Here is a 12,542-nt window from a genome sequence, read left to right on the forward strand (position 1 = left end):
TCATGGTTTAAGTGGCCTCATACCAGAGTATTCAAGTTTTAGTCCCTCTTCTAGATTTGAGCTATCTTCTACTTACAGGGTCATTCTCCTTAAAAACACTTGATACTAAAGATTTGGAGTACTACAAAACAAACTCATGAGCCTAAAAATTTATAGTATTAGAAAACAAACTCTTGAAACTAAAAACTTGGAGTACTAGAAAACAAACTCCTGATGCTAAATCTCGTAGAATATTTTTTCTAGAATCGATGTGAATCTTTTTCTTAGATTAGCATAGGTCAACCTAGACATAATTTATAATTCCATTGAGACAGAATAATTACTTATTTCAAACTTTTAAGATTCAGGTTCTGATCAACGATTGTTGGATTTACCAAATCAACATAATTCATTGAGAACTATTTATGCATTAATTTATAATTTTAAGAAATATTAGACAATTATATACAATAATGAAAAATATTTTTGAAATTAACATAAAACACTTAAAATCACTATTGACATATGTATACTAAATTTTCAAGTCAAACATAATAAGTAATAACTAATATTAGTTTTTAAATGATGTAAAAAAAGAAAGAAAAAAAGATGTTACGATAGGTTCCCTCAAAATGTTGATTTTATTTTTTGGCCTTAGTAAATTCTGAATTTAGATTTTTGTTGAGTTTTAGATGTTGTCCTTCGTAAGTCTTCAAAATATATCAATAGACACTGATGTTTTAACATGTATTAAAAAAATTAATATACCAAAAACTTAGCCGACTGAACTGGTACATTCTGCTGTCGCTTCATCCGCGATTATGCAAAGATTGCTTCTCCCCTTACTGCGTTGTTGTATAAAGATGCTCTTGAAAGGGGACCCAAAGTTCAAGTCTTTGATTTGCAGAATTTCACCTTACCATTGATTGTGATTGTCGAGACCGACGCTTTCGGCATGGGTTTGGGCAATGTAATGATGCAATCAAATCATCCGATTGCTTTCTAATTGCTTCACTTGTCCACTTACATTTCGTGAGCTCCACGCTATCACTTCGGTTGTTAAAAGACAGCGGCAATATGTGCTTGGTAATTCTTCACCATTGACCACCGTAGCTTGGGGAGTTAATATCTTGGGCAATTTATAACTCCGGAGCAACACGTATACTTAGCTACAAGGTCGTCAAAATCAAGATCATAGAGAATTATTATATCACACTTGAAACGCACAATTAACTTCAATTCAAAATGATAGAAAAACACACAGAACAGGAAGCCAATAGAAGTAATAATATAATAAACACCCGCGTTCTAGTTACAAAAGAGTACAAAGCTTAGTCTTGATTGTAATGTCTAAATCATCACGAGATGTAGTTTCATCCTCCTATCCTAACCTTGAATTGAAACCATGTTTTCATCGAAATCCAAATTGCGTACACCCAAACCCAATCCTTAATTCTACGCATGTTCATCTTCTATAATGTAGTCATCATGTGACGAACAATCATCAAGATTAATCTGAACTAGTTTTCTATAGATATATTTTAATTGATATTAACTTACCGATTTGAAGAATTGTAATTCCGCTCACATTCAAAACAGCAGTTGTGATGTCGTCCTAGGAATTGAGTAGTTAGTTACTTTGGGAGACATTACTTGAAATTTTAACAAATTGACAATAGATTTCAAGATTCATGGTAAAAAACATGTGTTGAAAGGCTCTTCTTCTACTAGGGGTGAAAACAGTTATGAAGCAACAACTTGATAAAGCTTTGGTGGAAGGTGTTCATGTATCCATGCTTTAGCTTCGTGGGGATGACGGAGGTTTACTACTGTCGCTAACCACACACGCCACTCAACCAGCAGTAGCAGAGGAAGTAAAAGAACTGTTAAATGAGTTTAATGACGTTTGAAGTACCAACTCAACTGCATCCATTCGCCAAGTCATTTCTTCCATATTTTTAAGTTGAATCATTTGCTTGAACAGGTACATGTACTTACTAGTGATTTGGAGTAGAATTCAGAGTAGAATTGAACCTAAGTTGTGAGTTGTTTGCAAAAATTGAGTGAAGAAATATTAAATGCATGACCTTATGAATTCAAAACAGAAAAGAAAATCTGGAATGAAAAAGAAAAATGAAGAGGTCGAACAATTACAAAAGAAAAACAAGAGGACAATTCACGCTACATGTTACACTCCTAGATGCATATGCTTACTTTTCTAGTTGTCTTATGACTTGAATTATATTGTGAAGCATCTTTGAATGTAATTTTGTTTCTAATTCTACTTGAAAACAGCAGCTGTATGTGTTCTTGATTCAACTTGCATTTTTTTGGTTTTGTTTTAGTACTCATAATATAGATATTCATTAGGTTCCTTTTGAATGCCTTCACTCAAAATTTACCTTTTTTTTTGCATGTCTTTTCTTGTGAGTTCCTTTGAGTTTTGACATCTATATTCTTTCATTTTAAAGTTGTCCAGTTTCTGTTAGGAATTCTTGAGATCAAGAATTCAAATTATAAGATTAATATGCGGTAACACTCAAATTAAACATCCAACAATTACATAGACAGTTTTACTGGATTATAAGTCTAAAAACATTCAACAGCGTCAAAGGGAAGAGTTTCCCTTCCCACAGGTTAGCACCTGTTCTGAAACAACAATAAAACCACACACCTGTAGGAGGAACCGTTTCCCCTTTAAAAGACAACCATACTAAACGAAATCACTCCCTCTAACCACCCATAAACCGTCCAACCCCTGACAACCGTTCTATAACTTCTAATTTTAACTTTTTTCCTAACATACACTTTAAAAGTCTTATCAGTTTCAAACTAGCTTTTCTTGACTTTTTCTTCTTACTCAAAGCGGAAAAGATATTGATTAATGCTTCACTTGTTTCTTGCAACCCACCTCTCTTCTAAGTTAGTATTTTAGGTGTTGAAGTGAGAATTGTTGAAGCTATACTCTTGTGGTGACTTTAAGGAACAAAAAAGACAATATAGTTAGTTTGTGCACTTCTAGGTTTGTAGGACATGCATGTGAGTGGTGGAGCCAAAGGCAATATAGTGTTGAAAGTGGAAGAAAATCTCTAATTAAAGATTGGTGTGAACAGAGGGTGTACCAGTAGGGACCGGGCATCAAACAGACCGGACGTCCGCATAACCATAATGGTCCAATCACGCTACCTTGCCGCTCATCATCGGGAGGGGTCGGGCGTGATAGGCCGGACGTTCGTATGTCCATGATTACGCAACCTTGCCGCTTGCCATCCGGATGAACAACAACTCATATGAGGCCGGCCGGTCATACCGCCAACTAACCAGATTGCCTATATGGGCCGGCCGGTCGTAAGACCAAACTTCGAGAGACTGGCCGGCCACATCGCTAATTAACCAGGTTTAAGGTAAGTAGTTGTTAAAAGCTATTGGACTGAATTTGGGCCGTGATTAACTTTTCACTAATCCCAAGCCCATAGCAAAAACTATAAATACAGATCCAGGGTGAGTGGTAGATAGGTTGCATTTACTGCACATTTATTACTGTTCTATCGAAAAAGTCATTGCTCTCAAACTGACTTTGGCATCGGAGAATCTTTCGCAGGTCTCCTACCCGCACGCAGAGAAGGAAATCGAGGAGTAAGGAGCGAGAATCGGATGGCCGAGAGACGAAAAGAGGAGGACGTGGAGGCATTGGACGACTCAGCCCCTACAAGCGAAACAGAGGGCATGCATGAGAAGAAAAGAGAGGGGAAGCCAAGAGAGAACAAAAGAAGAAGAAAGGAATACCAAAGATAGTGGCCCAAAAATTGGGCGGGTGTTTGAAGATGGGCCCAAAGATCCAAACTGATTATTACAAAGGTGCAGATGGTGTAGCAAGTGCGGTGGATACTTCCCAATAGTAAAGGCATGAGGAAGCTGTATAATATAGGAGAATTTTGTATACGTGTTTTATTCCTCAAGACAGTTAAATGTATTTGATAAGAACAACGTTTTGTAAAACTCTTTAGAATTGATGAACTATGAATGAAATGGTTTAAATGTATGCTAAATTTCTTATGCCGTGCGTAAAATATAATTGGTGAGATGATGCACCCAGTTTCGCTCCATTCGATTCGTCTGATGGCCTTGGCACCAATAGACGATTGTATTGTTCAGGCCTCATCAGATTACCTTTTGGATGTGTTAACCGGGGTTATGTGACACTGGTTTTGAGGTGTTACAATTAGCTTCACTCATAAACAGAAAACCCTAGCCACCAACACAAACTCATTAGAACCCCTAAGCCACCACAACCAACTAAATGACAAACAAGCGACTTATCGGTGCTGGAAAACAAAAACAAAATCCTGATTAGCAACAAATCGGTAGCAATGTAATAGCTAAAGCTTACATCTCCATTATCAACATCTAGGATACAAAAACTGATAACAACATTTCATTCTTCAATCGTAATTATAGTTTGCCTTTAAACCTATACTTTTTTTTCTGTCCTCTAAAATATGTATCTCAGTCCACCACAACTAAGTCAAAAACTAATTGTGCTTATGGTAATCTGAAGGATGCAAAATTCCAACGAAATTACTTCAAATAGATCATTGCTACAACATGTAACTACAACAGCCTACGCAAATCCATCATATTCCTCAAACCTACACTAACCTTGAATTTAAACATTTAATAGACAAATTATCTAGATAAAACGTTAATTCTAACTGCAAAATAAAAATGTTGTCCTAAATAAAAATCAGGCCACAATCACAATATACTCTAAACAAACACCAGGAAGTGAATAAGAACAAACCATGAATTTAAATCCCAGACAAGTTCCAATTTCGTTGTAACCTTGCTACTGTAAGGAATTGCGGACACTGCAGCCACATTGACGCTGCATCCAAAATTACGGACAATTTTTAAGTACCCGTAGCAAATCATGAAAAAAGTATAGATTAATACACGAAATTAAACTCCATAGATTTGAATAGTTTACACAAGTTCCTGATTTCTAACCATTGTAAAAAGAAATACAAGAAATTGAAAGACTGAAAGTGAAGATAGAACCGTTGAATGTAGGATTCAGGAGGAAATGTCTTTGGCGTTGTTGAACAAAGCTGCGGCGCAGAGAATGGAGGCGATGAAGGCGATGAAGGCCAAGCCGATGAACAAGGAAAGGCCCGCAACGAAGAAGTCCAATAGGCTCAATCCCACCATCATCAGAATAGCCATGTTGCCGTTGAGATCAGAATAAGATCCACATAACCATGAGAGGGATTAGAAAAGAGAGGAGAGAACGTGGATGGATGTGTCTAAACGGTGACAGAATTGAAACGCAAAAAACAGACATCGCAGTTCATCAATTGCGTTCTTTTGGTCTAACCTCATCTGAAGAATGGAATTCACCTGTGAAAATCTATTATAAAATAAATAAATAAATAAATATTTATCTTTTATCTGAATATTTATTTTGTTGATAAATGTTTTAAAGGTTAGTTCTTTTAGTTATTTGACAGTAGTAACTCTTTTTCACATGTTTTTACATAGTTATTTTTTTTTTGTCATTTGTTTATTAGTTTTGTTTAAATTTTCATATTTTTTGAGTTGTTGAAATTAGTTTTATCTTTTATAAAAATAGTTTAATTTATTATTATTTTATGATGACGACGTAATATATTCCACACATTAAATGTTAAAACTTTTCTTTCACTTTTTATAATTTTTTATTTTATTTTATTTTTAATAGATTATCATTTCTTATTGCTAAACACATTGTAAGTCATTACTTACACTTAAACCACCATTAGAAACTCCAAACAAACCAAATCATCACTAAAAAAATCACAAATCATAACTATCATTCTCCAAACCAAAAAAAAAGTTTAGAATCTCATATCAAAATCTTAATCCCAAATCACCCAAAATCAAAATGAAGAATAGAAACCCCAACTAAAAAAACTTAAATCAAAACTCTAATCTCAATTTGTGAAATCGAAACCTATTGAAAAGAATAATGAACAAAACTCTAAATAACATACCCCCAAAAAAATTTTGCACAATTTACAAGGCAACTACTGCCGCTGTTGCACTTAAGGACACCTCAAAACAACACTTATATAAGTCTAACAAAGTAGAAAAGTAAAATTTTTTTGAGAACATTTTTACAGCAACCTACCCAATAGTCTGTGATTAATCCGTATTAAAATACAAACCAATAAAATAGTAATACTAGTTGTCAAAAAATTGTTAAAAAAAATTGCTAAAATATCATGGTCTATTAAAAAACATTAGAAACTGTCTGTCAAACACATGCCTCCAAATCTCGTCCAGCCGCAACAATTTGACTGCATAACCCACTAAAACAGCACAACGTACTTCCTCCCAACTGCTTGGAAGTCACCCAACGCTAGTGGCCAAGAAGAAGCACGTAACACAGGCATTAGGTGCAGCAATCTAGCTGAAAGAAAAAAAAGAAAAAAAAAAAGAAACCAGCGTCTAACACATGCATAACAGGACCGAGTGGTTCCCAGTATAATTGACAGCCAATTATATGCCACAACAACACTCACATTTCATCCAAACAGTTAGCTAGAACCTGTCCATTTTGAACCTTTGATTGGTGTTAAATGGACAATCACTACTGCATAGTTCATATCTTAAAAATGCTATCCTGCTGGACCAATCTTGGCTACTTTTGGGATCTTAAACTAGGCAATAAACACTGGAAACAGCCACTGGAAGCTAATCTAATTGGTCCATAAAATGCTTCTCTGGCCATCCCTAATACTGACACCACCGGATTATAAAGCTCAAATCATTTGGCCACTAAAAATCTCTAAAATGGGTGATTTAATAATGCAGACCAGCCACTGAACTGCTTCCTACATTGGACCTTTTTACTTCCACCCTGAACAAAGTATATGCTACAAAATTCACCTATAACTGCTGCAGTAAAATCCCAATTAGACAGCCCTTCGACCAACACATTTCATTTAAAAAGGAACACCAAACAGCAGACCAACAAGTCTTACAATTAAATCCCCGAATCTTATAAAATACATTGTCTGACAACATAATCAAATTCGTATTCTAGAAGAGCAAATTACCTGTCTGCACTTGCGGTCCTGCAGTCAATGTCACAATGATGGAAAAATATAAGCACCAATACTAACACACTCAAAGAATTTCCCGTCAAACCACTTCTGGTCTGACCTAACAGCAACCACAAAACAGCAAAAATACCATTAAGAACCATAGATAAATTTAGAATCACTACAGCCACATATATTCATCCACACACAAGTCAGCTCCCCTTACGTTTAGATAGGTGCTTACATATACAACTAGTCTCTTATGAATTCATTTACACATACAAGATGAAATTTGCATTCTTTTTTCCTAGTAGAGAATTAATAAAGTAGTATATCTAACAAATAAGAGGTCATAGTTATTTCAGAAATACACATAAATGCACATTCACATAATGGTATAGCCGCACAATATCCATAAATAGTTATTTTACAACAGGTACACTTTAACAATCCAAGCATTTGAATGCAAGAACATATAAATACCCATTAATCAAACAAACACAGGAAGCTTCTCCCTACACCTCCATCCATTTCTTCCTACACCTCCAAATTTTTTTAAAATCCCAACATTATAGGTTGATCAAGGAAAAAATGCAACAAGTTATCATATTTGAATCAGTACTCAAAATTACTAAAGATGCATAGTTCACCCCAACATTGACTTTTGAAGTTAAGGTATGTGCATCTAATGAATTTTTACTATTAACAACCCGACCGTAGAGCTAGAGGTGTCGAGTTCATTTATTCCACTGCTCGAGTTCATCCTGTAATGTTGTCGAGCTCATCCTGTTGAGTTGCCGAGCTCATCCTCTATAGTGTTGAGCTCATTCTCTATAGCTATTGAGCTCATTCTCTAAAGCTATCGAGCTTATCCTATCGAGCTGTCAAGGTCGGCCTGGTATGCTAGCAAGCTCGGTCTGTTATGCTACCGAGCTCAGGTTTACAGGCTTTATGCAAAACTTAAGCCCAACATTGCATATGCAGTTCTAAACACGATAGCCACTCTACTTACATCCACTCAGGTTTGACTAAAACTACTTTTATTATTGTTTTACTGATCAAGATTCCATTACACCAAACATAGACGGTAAAACACAAACTGTTTAGTGAAATGCATGACAAAAAATTGAACATACACCATGTCGAGGTCGACCTAAACCTACACCAAGCACTATTATAGCTATGGATATTTCTGTCGATAAATCAAACAAAAATATTTGTTCATAATTCCTTCAATAATTACCATTTAGCAACAAATCTTATTCCGTTGATAAAAGTTCATCGACAATTTGCTCTGATTAGAAAATGTTGAAATAAGATCCTCCAAACTATATGACTCAAGCCAAGGGAGACTCCTAAATGGGTGATGGTTGTTGGAACGAAAACAACAGAGAAAAATACAGAAAGAGAATAGGTATATCTTATTAAAAAAATTGAATATTGTATCTGTACAGGTGTGGTTTTATAAGAAACAAAGTAATATATGTAGTGTTGCATGTGTGATAGCTGTCTTGTCTTAAGGTTAACTAACATTTCCCCCTAAGACAAGCATCGAGTGATATAACACCAATCTTCTTCTTTAGAAAATCAAAACGATCAGCCTTCAAAGCCTTGGTAAAGATGTCTGCCAATTACTCCTCAGTTCTGCAGTAGACCTATTCTTCCTTTGCTTACCAAATCTCTCAGGAAGTGGAATTTCACTTCAATGTGTTTACTTCTACCATGGCTCACCGGATTCTTAGATAGATTTATGGCAGAGACGTTGTTTATCCTTAACTGCAACGGGGTCTTCACAGGCATCATCATCTCCTTCATCAATTCTTCTAACCACACTCCTTGGCAGGAAGCAAAGCACCCAACAATGTATTCGGTTTCACAACTAGATAAAGCAACTACAGGTTGCTTTTTAGAACACCACGAAATAGGGGCTTTGTTCAGCAGAAAAATATATCCAGACGTGCTCTTTCTCTCCACAGGATCACCACCATGATCAGAATCGGTGTAGCCAACCAATTCTAATCCAGAGTTTTGTCTCCCAATAGAAAATAGTAACCCATGATCGGAAGTGCCTTGAACATACCTCAACACTCGTTTGACAGCATTCATGTGAGTTTTCTTCGGTTCACCCATGAACCCGCTCATCAGACCAACACAAAATGAGAGATATGGTCTGCTGTTACAAAGAAACCTCAATGATCCAATTATTTGTTTGAATATTGTCTCGTCTACCCCTTCCTCTGATTCATCTTTCACCAACTTCTGGTTGACTTCCATCGGGCTTATTGTGGCATTGCACAATGACATATTAAATCTTTTCAACAAATCTCTAGTATACTTCTTTTGATGCATTACCAATCCTGCATCAGTATAAGCAAATTCCATTCCTAGGAAGTAGCTTATCTTACCCAAGTCTGTCATCTCGAATTCTGTCTGCATCACTTTCTTGAATTCTTCTATGTTAGCTGGGTTGGATCCTGTGATGAGCAAATCATCCACGTATAAATAGATGACCAACAAATCCTCTTCTGCACTTTTCTTCTGCGCTTCTCCTCACATAGACTCCATGTTCAGCAATGCATCTGGTGAAGTTTAGTTCAAGCAGGAAGGAATCAATACGCTTATTTTAAGCCTAGGAGCTTATCTCAGCCCGTATAAAGCCTTCCGCAGCTTGTAAACTTGGTGCTCTTTGCCTTCTTCAACAAATCCAGGAGGCTGTTGTACATATACCTCCTCTTCCAATGGTCCATGGAGGAACGCTGACTTCACATCAAGCTGGTAACACGGCCAACTTCTTGAACATGCAACAGCAATCACCAGCCGAATAGTCTCCATACGTGCTACTGGTGCAAACACCTCAGAAAAATCAAAGCCTTGTCGTTGAAGGAACCCCTTCGCAACCAACCTAGCTTTATACTTGGAGATTGATCCATGAGGCTTCAACTTTTGCTTAAACACCACTTTACTCCAATACTTTTCTTCCCTTCTGGCAGATCAACAAGCTGCCAAGTTTTGTTCCTTTCGATTGCATTAATCTCCTCCCTCATTGCATTTCTCCACACAGGTTCCTTTAATTCTTCAACATCATCTATTGGTTCCGCTCCAGCATACAATGCATATGAACCAAGTCTCCTTCATCATCAATCTGTGTATCAGGATATACTTCGCATTCACTAAACCTCTCTGGCAACACACGTTGTCTTCTTGATCTACCAATTTCACCATTCTGCATAATTCCACTACAATCAGAATTCACCTCAGGTTTGACTGAAATGATCTCAGCATTTCCACCTATTCTGGCCTCTACCAAATCAGGTTTCTTCTGCTTTCAGTCCCAACTTTCATTCTCCAGAATCATCACATCTCTACTCAGGACAACTTTCTCATTGATTGGATTGAAGAGCTTATAAGCTCTAGTAGGATGATAGCCAATGAATATCATTGACTCGCTCTTATCTTGCATCTTTGATCTTCTCTGGTTAGGCACATGCACAAAGGACAGTGATCCAAATACCTTCAAGTGGCCAACTGTCGGCTTCCTGCATGTCCACGCTTCAAAGGGCACTTTCCCATCTAACCTCTTTGTTGGACACCTGTTAAGGAGGTAGACAGATGTGGACACCGCCTCGCCCCACAGTTTTCGTGGCACTTCTTTCTCGTTCAACATGCTCCTAGCCATATCAAGGATAACTATGTTTCTTCTTTCTACAAGCCCGTTGTGTTGAGGGGTATACGGTGTTGTGATTTCATGAGTGATTCCACACGCTTGGCAGTGGCTTCCAAAGGCGGTAGATGTATATTCTCCTTCCCCGTCTGTTCTCAGGGTCTTTAGCTGTCTTCCACTCTCCCTTTCAGCCTGAGCCTTGAATCTTACAAAGATTTCAAGTGCATCGCTCTTCATCCTGATCACATACAACTAGATCATTTTGCTAAATTCATCAACAAAGGTAATGAAATACTTGTTTCCACCTGATGAAGGAACTTCAATTGGCCTGCATATGTCTGAATGTACTACCTCCAAACGCTCCTTCGCTCTCATGTTCAGATGTGTCTTAAACAATTTTCTTGTTTGCTTTCCAGCCAAGCAATTTTTGCATACTCTTTCTGGTAGTGTGATGTTGGGTAATCCAAGAACCCTTCCCTTCGTGTCAAGTTGTTGTAGACTTTTAAAATTCAAGTGTCCATACCTCAAATGTCACAACCAGCTTTCATCATTTACTTTCATTGATGATAAACATTAAGAATTTTCTACTGCTTCCATATTGATCTGGAACGTCATGTTCTTAGAGATCTTGCATCTAAGAATCAGTTTCTTGTTTATATCATACAACTCAACTTTACTGTAATCTCCCATTACTGCTGTAAAGCCCCTTTGTATCAACTGGCTAATGCTCAACAAATTACATTTCATGGCAGGCACAAATAACACATTGGTGATAGTTGCATGTGAGCCATTCTTTCTCCGAATAACTACATCTCTCATTCCTTCCACCTTCAATGTGCTATCATCAGCAAATTTGACCTTGCTTTTCTTCGTTGTATCAAAGTTGACCAACCACTCTCTACGGCACATCATGTGGTTTGAACAACAGGAATCTAGGTACCACAAGTCAGTCTGACATGAAGAGTGTTCTGTAGAAGTGGTTACCATCAAAGTTAGTAGTTCTAAATTCGAATCTTCTTGTGCAATGTACACCTCTTTCCCTTGATATTTCTTCTGTGTACTTTTATCAGCATAACATTCATAAGCGAAATGACCGTATTTGTGACAATTAAAGCATTCAATACTTCTTTTGTCCTTCTTTTGATATCCCTTCTCTGACCTTCCACTCCTCTCGACTGACACAGGTTTGTCGTCTTGATCATCCTTGCCTTTATCAGCCTTCCAACCTCCTTTTGCACGCTTTCCTTTCCACTTCTTGTGCTTCTTTTTCTCATCATTCTTGGAATAATGTGCTTTCAATGCCTGTTCCTCATTCTTGAAATGATTTCTATCCAATAACCTCATTTCATGCGCTTCTAACGAGTTCTGCAACTCTTCAATCTTCATCTTTGAAAGATCTCTCGATTCTTCTATCGCGACCATAATATAATCAAACTTTTGTGGTAACGACCTCATGATTTTCTCAATAATCATAAGGTCATTGATAATTTCTCCGCATCCTTTCATCTGATTTGTGATGGTCAAGATTCTGTTAAATTACTCACCAACCTTATCATTTTCTTCCATCTGCAGTAACTCGTATTGCCTCCTAAGAGTTTGGAGTTTAACCTTCTTGATCTTCTCCCCTCCCGCATGACATCGAACCAGGATATTCCAGGCATCCCTTACAGTAACCGCATTCTGGATTTTTTCGAAATGACTGTCATAAACACATTGATGAATGATAAACAACGCCTTGTTGTCTCTCTTCCTGACTGCAGCTTTCTGGTCTTCTGAGGCGCCAAGATCAAGCTCCAGTCTGCTGCCTTCAACAACATCAC

The 12,542-nt window shown here is 37.1% G+C and overlaps 1 long non-coding RNA gene across 1 annotated transcript; it reads right to left on the minus strand.

The window, feature by feature from the left end:
* Nucleotides 1–604: 604 nt before the first annotated feature.
* Nucleotides 605–5,370, minus strand: LOC108334704 (uncharacterized). Its single transcript, XR_001832702.2, has 3 exons — nucleotides 5,038–5,370; nucleotides 4,781–4,864; nucleotides 605–1,148 (listed from the first exon to the last, which is right to left on the minus strand). It is a non-coding gene; the product is annotated as an uncharacterized LOC108334704 (long non-coding RNA).
* Nucleotides 5,371–12,542: the final 7,172 nt, after the last annotated feature.

Source organism: Vigna angularis, chromosome 10, assembly GCF_016808095.1.
Source record: "Vigna angularis cultivar LongXiaoDou No.4 chromosome 10, ASM1680809v1, whole genome shotgun sequence".
Taxonomy (NCBI): Eukaryota; Viridiplantae; Streptophyta; class Magnoliopsida; order Fabales; family Fabaceae; genus Vigna; species Vigna angularis.